A 10,597-nucleotide genomic window follows, 5' to 3' on the forward strand; every position below is an offset into this window, starting at 1 on the left:
AAATCCTGATGGTATTCTAAATTTACTCAGTTCTACTAGAAGGTTGCATTTTTTTATTGGATTTTAGCCACTCAAATTAGATATTGTTTTTTAATCTAATATAATCATTTCTACAATATTGTCTATCCCATAACCAGGTTATTCCTATCCCTCGATTATATTCAGAGGAAAATCACCAGAGGCTTAATCTATATATAGATCCTGCAAATGGATTTTGGGTTTCCACAGTCATCCATAGCCTTCTGCAAAAGAGGAATTCATAATTTAAGTAGGAAAGGGTTTTTTTTCAGGGATAGTTGTTGAATATTGTCAAATGCATTTCTGCAACATTTGTTATGATCATGTGCTTCTATTTATTTGTTTTATTTATGTTTTGAATTACACTGATTTTTTTCTAATGTTGAACCATCCTGATGTGAATCTCACTTGGACATAATGTGTTATTTTTTAAAATATGTTGTTAGATTCTATTGGTTGGAAATTGTTCTTTTTTTGAGAATGTTTGAATCAGTTTTCATGAGAGCTATTGATCTATAATTTTCATTTGTAGTGAGGTTTACCTTGTTTTGGTGTCAGGGATGTGCTTGTTTCATAAGAAGAATTTGGAAGGAGTTCACCCTTTACTATATGATAGAATCATCTGAGTAGACTGAATGTTTTGCTGAATCTATTGAGAAAGCCTTAGGGTCCAGAATGTTTTTTGTTGGGAGTTTTTAAATGGCTTGTACCCTTTCTTTTGTAATAGGTCTCCTCAAAGTTACAACTTCAGAGTCTGTGTTGGTTTAGGTAGACAATATGTTTCTGGAAATTTGTTTGATTCTTCTAAGTGTCCACATTTATTAGAATACTATTGTTCATGGAATTTTGCTATTATTAATTTTATTTCATTAATTTCTGTTGTGATATCACCCATTTCAGTTTTTATTCATTTTATTTCTATCTCCTATTTTCCCTTATTAGATCTGCCATTGGTTTGTCAATATATTAAATCCTTTCAAAGAACCAATTTCTTGTCTTATTGATTATATTGTTTTCCAATTTTTATTACATTTATTCCTGCTCTTATCTTTGTTGTTTATTCTTTTCTAGTGACTATAAACTTAGTTTTGCTCCTTTTGTAATTGTTAAAGGTGTTAGGTTGAATTGTTAACTTCTATTTTTGATGTGTGCATTTATAGCTATAACTAATAAAAAGAAACATTAGTTAATAGAAAAAGAAAACAAACACAATAAATCTAAGGAGAGGAAACGATAAAATAAAAAGTGATTAGAGCGGGGGGAAAAGAAAAAGAGATGGGGGAAAGAGAATAAGAAGAAAGATAGGAAAATGGAGAAGGGAATAGAAGGGGGAAAGACATGAAAATACAAAGAAAGGAGAAAACTGGTAGAAACCAGAAAGAGTCAACTGTGTGGGAGAAGTTTCCCCGCATGTGTCAGTGCCCTCTACCAGCCATGGGGGATAAGGATAAAGCTTTGATCATAGAGGAAATTCCTGAGAGCCTAAAAGATGTATGAAATCAAGGAGCCTAGTCCAGAAGAGATTTGTGCTGATTCAAAAGGTGACTGTACTCGGGGTGCTTCTTTCTAGAAGGAACTCTTTGGGACCCAGATTGTAGCTCAAGGTAGGGTGGTTAGTTCTGAGAAGAGTCTCTGCTCACACAGGGGTGGTTCGGGGCATAGTTCTTGTGCAGCATTCCACATTCTGCTGGTCTAAGGAGGCAGTGTGGGTGCTTCCAGATGCTACTGTGATATGCACCCGCATCTGGTGGAGAAGAGCACACCTTTTGCCTCAGGCAGAGCCTGTTCAGTGCATGGTGATGGGTGGTGTCACCAATTGTTGGTTGGGTGAGAGTTGGGAACTTGAAATGTTTCTGGTCACCAGTAGAGTTTGGGAAACAAGATTAGACCACTCTAGTTGCTATCCACCAATGTAGGTGCTTGTATTGTCCTGAAAGAGTGGAGCTATACCTTCCCTGACAAGATTGCTAAAGACAAAATGGGTGCATAAGCAAATGTTCTGAAGAAAGCTGATAGTGTCCAGCTATCAAAAGATACAGTATCTACAATCTTACAAACTTTAAGCGGACATTTAGCTGAACAGCAACAAAACCCATATAGGAGAAGCACACCAGCCTGTGTGATCATGAGGTCTTAATGGGATCAGGTCTCAGGCATCAAAGACCCAGAACAAAAAATGATATCTATGTGAATAAGGGGGAGTGCTGAGTGGAGACCCAAAGCCCATCTGTAATTGGACATCCCCTCACAGATGAGTCACAAAGAAGAGACGAGTCAGTCAGGGTGCAGTACAACACTGATAAAACATACAACTTTCCTCTATTAATGCTTTCTCCTACCCCACAATCATGACCCCAATTCTACCTAACAAATCTGGCTAGACCAGAGCATGTACATGGGTACAGATAAGAGCTGGAAACACAGGAAATACAAGACAGATAACCTCTCAGGACCTATAATGAGAGTAGCAATACCAGGAGGGGAAGGGGAAGGTGGGGGGAGAAAAGAGGAACCTAACAAAATGATCAATATATAACCCCCTTCCAGGGGAACGGACAACAGAAAAATGGTTGAAGGGAGACAGTGGTTAGTGTAAAACATGAAAAAATAGCAATTTATAAATTATCAAGGGTTCATGAGGGGGTGGGTAAACTGATAAGGGCTCAAGTAGAAAGAATATGTTTTGAAAATGATGACAACATGTGTTCAAATGTGCTTAACAAAATGGATGTATGTATGGATTGTGATAAGAGCTGTAAGAACTCCCAATAAAATTATTTTTTAAAAAGAGAGAGAGAGAGAATGGTGCCGATGATCAAGTCGCTATCTCAATCAAATACTACTTACTAAAGTTCAAAAGAGTCATGCTGTGTTAGGCCAGCCGACAATAAACCCATTCATTTCAAGTGTCTGCTCTATTGGCACTTCTTCTCCTAGGAAACAATCGATCCACTTCTCAATCCTTTCCTCTGAAGTTCAATGTTTCTGATGTATCATCCATATCCCTTTCACTCCATCTGTTGTATCTTTGTTGTAGAGGGTCTGGATAGCATGTCTGCCTAGTTCACCACGATGATGTAGAAGAGAGAAAGGCAGCAGAGTTCATCATTTAGCATGGGCCAACCATTTCCTCATTGTTTCCGGGAATCTATACTGTAGAACATAGTTTCTCAAATGTATGCACACACACACACACACACAAATTACCTGAAGGGCTTGTCAACTTAAATTGCTGAAAACCAGCCCAAGAGTTCTGATTTACTTAAGGAAGGAATTTCCAGTGCTGCCAAACTTTTCCAGACTCCATCACTCAAACTCCTTGGGTGTGACAATTGAGCATTCAATGAAACACTCCAAAAAACCTCTTTCACAAACTAGATCTAATTATTCATAAAATATGCAGAGTTAAAGACTCACTCCCTCTGCTGAACAAATTCCCCTTGGAACTCTGCGTTTTCTTATAATGCAACGCATCGAGAAGTGAAATTGATGTCTTCTCATCTTGAATCTGGGAAGACTGATGACTGTTTTCGCCAATGGCATATGATGGAGTGAGGCTGGATGATTTTTTTTTGTGGACTCATAAAAAGCCATATAGTTTCTGCTTAGTTAATTCGCCTTGAACGTTTACTCTTTTATTTTATTTTTAAAATACATTTATTTGGGTCTCTTACATCTCTTATCACAATCCGTACAATCCTCCAATGTGTCAGGCACATTTCACAAATGGCGCCAACATCATTTTCAAAGCGTTCTCTTCCCACTTGAGTCCCTAAGATCAACTCCCCATACATGTTTACTTTTTTAATGAATCCCTTGGGATACTCTCTTGGAAATCAACTGTAATCTTTTGGAAAGTCCAAGTTATTTGGACAGACTACATGCGGGGGCTTTATTACAGAATGAGCCCAGCCTTCAAAGCATCCCTGCCTAGGCTCTAGCAGTGAGTGTCAGTGAAGAAATCTATAGCTAACTCCAGCCCCAGCCTCCAATCTTCTTAGATGGATCCACAGGCCTTGTTGAACAGGTAAGCCGTCTCAAATGCCCTCACTAAATGCTTGACCTTCCCTATCTAGGCCAGAGCCTCTACTTCATACACACTCAGAGAAAAAAACAACCAAAGCTACATGTTGACATGGATTTGTGTGCTTATGTTCTTCCCTCCTTCTTCCTTAAAAGCAGTGCTTTCCTTCCATCAGAGACATGCTATTTTGTTCATTTTGTTATACCCAGAGTATAAAACACAGTGCCTGACATGTAGTATGATTCATTTGTAAGTAGGACTTAGAAATTACTATAAGCCCACAAACGGCTCTCAATTCCACTCAGAAGAATAAGTGTCTGCTGTAAGGCTCGGTGATCATACCCATGGAATTTGAGGGTGTCCTGCAAAAATGTGAAACCCCAACTCTATTTTTTTCTGGCTATGTGATTTTTGTCTCTCTGTGCCTCAGGGATCTAAATGATAAAATTAGGCTAATAACAGTGACCAATTTTAAGATTTGTTGGGATGGGTTGACAGCCAATACATATAGGATGCTTAGAACACCATTTTATACTTAATAAGCACCCAGGAAGAACCATCATGGTGCCGTGATTATTCACTCAACAGCTAACTGAAAGGTCAGCAGTTAGAGTCCACTAGCTGTTCCATAGGAGAAAGATGTGACAGTTGGCTCTTGTTGAGAGAAAAGCCCTAGTGACATAATAGTCCAGTCAGTTGCTCCACAAAAAGTCAATGGCTCCACAAAAAGACCGTCATGATCCGCTCCTGTAAAGATTGCAGCCTTGCAAACACCTATGAAGGAATTCTACTCTGAACCATACATCATCCAACTTTGGTGTATTGCCTAAGAACCACCTCAAAAGAGGAGAGACCTTCCATTGGCTGAAGTCACTCCTTCAGGAAGGGGGAAATCGGAGAAGACCATCCATTGGCTACTATACAACACTGAGACAAGGCTGCAACAAATCAACAGGCTCTCCAGAGGAATGAGAGGAGACCTTTACAGGAAAATCAAGTTAGGATCAGGGGATGGGGAGTATCTACATTGCAGAGAGGCACTGATATTTCTGTTGATGGGTGTGGTGGGTAAATGGGGAGGAGAAACCTCACATTGGGAAGGGATACTAAGCAATACTTGTAGAGAACTGGAGGGGAGAATAAGCCCCTGGGTAGAGACTTCGAATATGTTTCTACCCAGCTCTCAGTGAACCACACCATCGACTAAGCCCTATGATGATACTGGCCTTGCAGGGAACATGGCATCCCCCGTGGGCCACACCAGAAGGACTGGACATGGAACCCTGACTGAACGAACTGGGCCCTACCTCAAAACTACCTGTGTGCTTGGACTTAAGACTGAAATACACTGATGGGAGAGGAAGCAAAGGATAGCCACCCCAAGACTGTGGAAATGGTAGTCATTGGACCTTGTGTGGCCGAAGCTCATTTGTAGGCCACTGGACCTTTGCATGGGGACCCTGGTTTAGTAGGTGGGGGTCCATTGAAAGAAGACTCAGAACCAAAATATGTTTAGTAGCCCAATGCTCTCCTTGCATTAGTATGGCAGGTATTAATCTGATAGGCAAGGATCTGCCCTTGTAAGAAATGATACAGGAAATTTCTTCCTTGCACCAACCATCATGCTCAATGTAAACAGAGCTCAATCAATCAGGAAATCAATCTGTACAAAGCAACACCTTATGGATTGCAGTTGGACTATACTCTCATGAACTTTTCATATCAACAGTACCATAAACCCCATGTCATTGGATAAATTATTGATGTTATCAATGCAGTAATTTTCTACCCCAGGACAACAGTTGTCAATGCTTTTCTCTTGTAGTGATTTTGTTTTTTAGTATTTTTCTTGTATATTGTCTTAGCCAGCTCTATGGCAACTACCCACAGCAGAGAACCTATTGAGCATGTACAAGAGGGCTTCAAAAAGTTTGTGAAAAAAAACCTTCTGTTATCCTTTCATTCTATTCTTCCGTGAACTTTTGAAACCCTCTTTGAAAATGTCATTAGCATGCTCCTTGCTAATAAGGGTATCCCACTGACTACATTCTCAGAACAAACACCACCTGTAGTAAGCTAGGTTCTCTAGAGAAGCAAAAGCAGTGACGCTTGTACATGTGTATGTGTTATATGCCATCGATTGTTGTTAGGGGTCTGAATCTATTCCGACTCATAGTGGCCCTATGTCAGAGGCCCAGAACAAAACACCGCCCAGTCCTGCACCATCCTCACAACTGTTCTGTTGGAGCCCGTTGCTGCAGCCATGGTGTCATCCAGCTCATCAGGCCTTCCACTCGTTTGCTGCTCCTCTACTGTAGAGAGTCCAGAAGGGCTCCAAGCGGATGCCAGGCGGTAGCACACGTGTCCGTTCTGCACCAGCCCTGTTTCACAGGAGAGGGGTTCTGAATGCACTGCTGGCCTCTCTGCTCACACTCACTGCAATCAGTCGCAGCAGATTTTAGTTCACAGGTCACTTTTCCCCTTATTTCTCTCTAAACTCATGTACTTTTTTACAGTTGACCTAAAGTGGGTGTTTAGGCTTGGTGAGGTGTGGGGGGGGTGGTCATTGATCAGTGTTGTGGGGATTGGACAACTTGGCCAGTTTTGATAGCTGGCTGCCACTTTTCAGCGCTAACTTTTCAGGGCAGACCTGCCTCTTCTCATCCAAATAGATCTTTATTTTATAGGTGATCTTTGGTGGCTTGGAAAGTTGATTTTGATTTTGATTCTGAAGGCGCCCTTAACATATGGAAAGTTGACAGGAACAATAAGCCCATGCTAAGTCAGTAAATTGGCTTCGTCCACCTGGGTGTTGTGGAAGGTTTTCAGTCCACCTTGCTGCTTTTATCAAGCTCCTTCATCCGCCTCCTGCTGGCTGCCATCTTGAACCTGGTGCTGCTGCTCACAAGAAATATTTAAACCTAGAGCAAATGCCGGATGGATAAAGAGGGAGGTCAACTGACCCGGTATCATATTGGACCGTAGCTGCATCCACCATATTCAAGTTTACAGTAATCTCTGTCTGACAGCAAGGTTGTTTGTGTCCCTTGAATGTGACCAGAGGGGATCTGTGAGAGGCTTAATCCAAGTAGATCCTCTGCAATTGGAATTGGGGCTCCCACTGTCCTCCATCGCCTTCTACACACTGAGTGTTCACAATTTAAGCTCTGATACCTTACCCTTCGTCATATTTGGATTGTTATTTGCCATCTTTGGAAAAGCCATTGTGTTATCAAGCACCTTACATGCATGTGAAAGTTGGACGTTGAATAAGGAAGACTGAAGAAAACTCAATGTATTTGACCTATGATATTGCAAGGATTATTGAAAGTGCCGTGGGCTGCTGAAAGAACAAGCAGGTCTGTCTTGGAAGAAATACAACCAGAATTCTCCTTAGAGGCAAGGATGGTGAGACTTAATTTCTGGTACTTTGAACACATTGTCAGAAGAGACTAGTCCCTGGAGAAGGACATCATCCTTGGTAAAATGGAAGGGCAGCAAAAAAAGAGGAAGGACCTGGATAACATGGACAGACACAGTGGCTGCAAGAGTGGACTCAAACCTAAGAACATCGTAAGGATGGCACCTTATTGGATGGCGTTTGGTTCCGTTGTACATAGGGTCACTATGAGACTTAATGGGACCTAATGGTGTCACACCATCCATCTGTCATTGGAGGCTTGCATATTGTTATGAAGCTGAACAGGCTTCAGCAGAACCTCCAGACTAAGATAGACTAGGGGTTTGGTGATCTCTATCCAAATACTCAGCCTATGAAACCACACACCCCCTCTCTCACTGCCATCGAGTCAATTCTGACTCAGAGAGACCCTATAGGACAGAGTAGAACTACTCCTGTGGGTTTCCAAGACTGTAACTCGTTACTGAAGGAGAAAGCCTCATCTTTCCCCTGCGGAACAGCTGGTGGTTTATGAATTGCTGACCTTGTGGTTAGCTACCCAACGCCTAACCCACTACACCACTGAGGCTCTTGAAAACTCAAAATATAACAATATCTAATCTTGTTGTCATCACCATGAGTTAAGGGCTTACTTGACAGCTGCTGACAACAATAAAACAGACATTCAGAACTCCTATGGAATACCTTTCCATTTCCCCTCCGCCAAACCCTGGTAACCACCAATAAACGTAGCTCTTTATACACCAGGTGATTCTAGATAATTTGTGCATGTAGGAGCAAACAATTTGTTCTTTGGTGGATGATTTACTTCATTCAGCTTAATGTTTTCAAGGTTCATCCATATAATAGCATGTATCAGAACCTCATTTCTGCTTATGACTGAGTAATATTGATTATATGCATGGATCACATTTGGCTCCTCCCATTCATCTGTCGATGAACCTTGAGCGGTTTCTACCTACTGGCCTTTGTGATATTGTTGCTGTAAATAGTGGTTTACAAGCATCTGTCTGACTGCCTGCTCTGAAGACTTCTGAGTGCATTTCCAGGAGGAGAATTAGGGTCGCCATCTTGGACGGAAGATCTGTTGCAGAAGGCTATCCTAGACGTTATAGGATTTTCAGCAACATCTTTGGCCTTTACCCACTAAATTCCAGTAACACATGTCCTTCCCAGTTTTAACTTGACTGGTCTGGATGTGACCTGCTCGTCACTTCTCAATGATTCCAATGCACATGCGAGCTGTTCCCATATATGTTCCCCAATTCTGATTCTAACCGGAAATTTACTCAAATTTGATGGTTCATGCTTTTTTTCCCCTTTTCTTTCTTTTTAACCTAGTAATTAACTGTCCCTGCATCTAGCTGCCTTACTTGTATCAGGGTTGGTCTCCAGCCCATGCATCCAGCATCTGACTTCAGACCAGCCCTGTTTTAGTCCTTCATCTTAGAACGTTACCTTTTCCTCAAATATTTGCTCTCCAGTGAAGATGCATTCTCAAGGAAATTTACACACTGACACGAGGCCACATGGTCGAGGGTGGGGGGAACTGGGGGGCAAAAAATCTTTGTGACAATCTCAAAGTCCCTCAAGGAGAGAGATTTTCCTCACAGCCGGTATCATGAGAATAAAAGTTTTTCACTCATGCCTGGGTACATGTGAAGGAGAAAGCATGAAAAAGCAAAGGGTTAAGTACTGTGTTAGGCGGGGTTGTCTAGAGAAACAAAACCAGTAACCCTTGTTGAGATAGTTAATGTTTATTGTTGCAACCTGGCCGGTAAACACAGGTGGGATTAATTGAAGGGTAGAGAGCCTCGCCTCTCTTGTCTCTTGCTCTTTGAACAACGGACCAGTGTGCGGCTGCCTTGCTGGTTCTGTGCTTCAATTTGCAAGCTACCTTACCTGTGGGACACCTAACCCGTGGACTGTGTAACTGTAATTTGAGATTCCTTCAAGACCTCCTTCGCCACACTATTGGAACTTACCTCTATTGAGCTGGGGACTGTTGGTGACCTGTCTTGCTGTTTGCTGCCTGTGACTGGATAGCCTGAATTGCTCTACAGAGGACTACCCAGCGGCCCTCAAGACTTGAAGGATTTCCAGTGTCTCACAACTGTCTCACAGGAGTGAGTTGACTGAGCCATTTGTACTGCTTTATAATTTAATTAACTGTTTATTTCTTATTTTATCTATCTATGTAAATTTATTAGCATTCTGGTTTTGTTTCTCTAGAAAACCCTGTCCAACATACTCATATATGTGCAAGAAAGAACTTTATATCATGTGGTAATTCTATACCAAGGATGCAGCCCAGTCCAACTCAAACCTTTGGATCCGATACTAGCCAGAGCTCTCTCCAGACTCATGTAGCTTCAGGCCAAATGACACAGCAAGGTGAAATGGGAAGCAAGGAGATCACAGGTTGGTGGGTGCAGAGTCACAGGGATCCACGCTAAGTGGAAACATGGAAGGGTATGGACAGCTCTCCAGGTCAATGGCTCCCATAAGGCTGCCTCTGGAGGCAACACAGCGTCCCAGCAATGGGACAAGGATCACCAGGCTGTGACTTGATTGATAGATATGACTCCACCCCCACACTTTCACATAGGTAAAATTTGACATGAAATCCCACTATTTCTGCTTGGAGCAGCCAATGCACAGAGAGGACTGTAGGACTGGCCCCGCCATAAGACAGGACACCCCCTCACTGACCCAAAGCACTATAGGGAACAGCACTGGAGACACAGTGCAGGAATTGTACCCAGTCTGACCACCCCTCCCCCAACACTGAAGTGAAACACGAAGGGAGCTCAACAAAGCAGCAAGGGAATGCAGAAAATAGACTTAGAAATTGGTGGGCAGGGCTTGGCACTTCACCAGACCCCATTGTAAAACGGTCATAAGGGTCAGCAGACAGAACTAGAATTATTGATAGGCTGGTTTTTGTTGTTGTTGTTGTTCCTTTTTCTCATGTCTATCCATATAAGATATGGAGGAGAAACAAGCCCGAGGAGAAAATAATGGAGCCGACAGCATGGCGGGGGTTTGGGGTGGCATGGGAGTGTAGGAGGTGGGAGAAAGGGAGGGGAGAGTCAACAGGGACAAATGAGCGATAAAACAACTAAACGTGTCAC

This window comes from Tenrec ecaudatus, chromosome X (assembly GCF_050624435.1).
Source record: "Tenrec ecaudatus isolate mTenEca1 chromosome X, mTenEca1.hap1, whole genome shotgun sequence".
NCBI classification, from domain to species: Eukaryota; Metazoa; Chordata; class Mammalia; order Afrosoricida; family Tenrecidae; genus Tenrec; species Tenrec ecaudatus.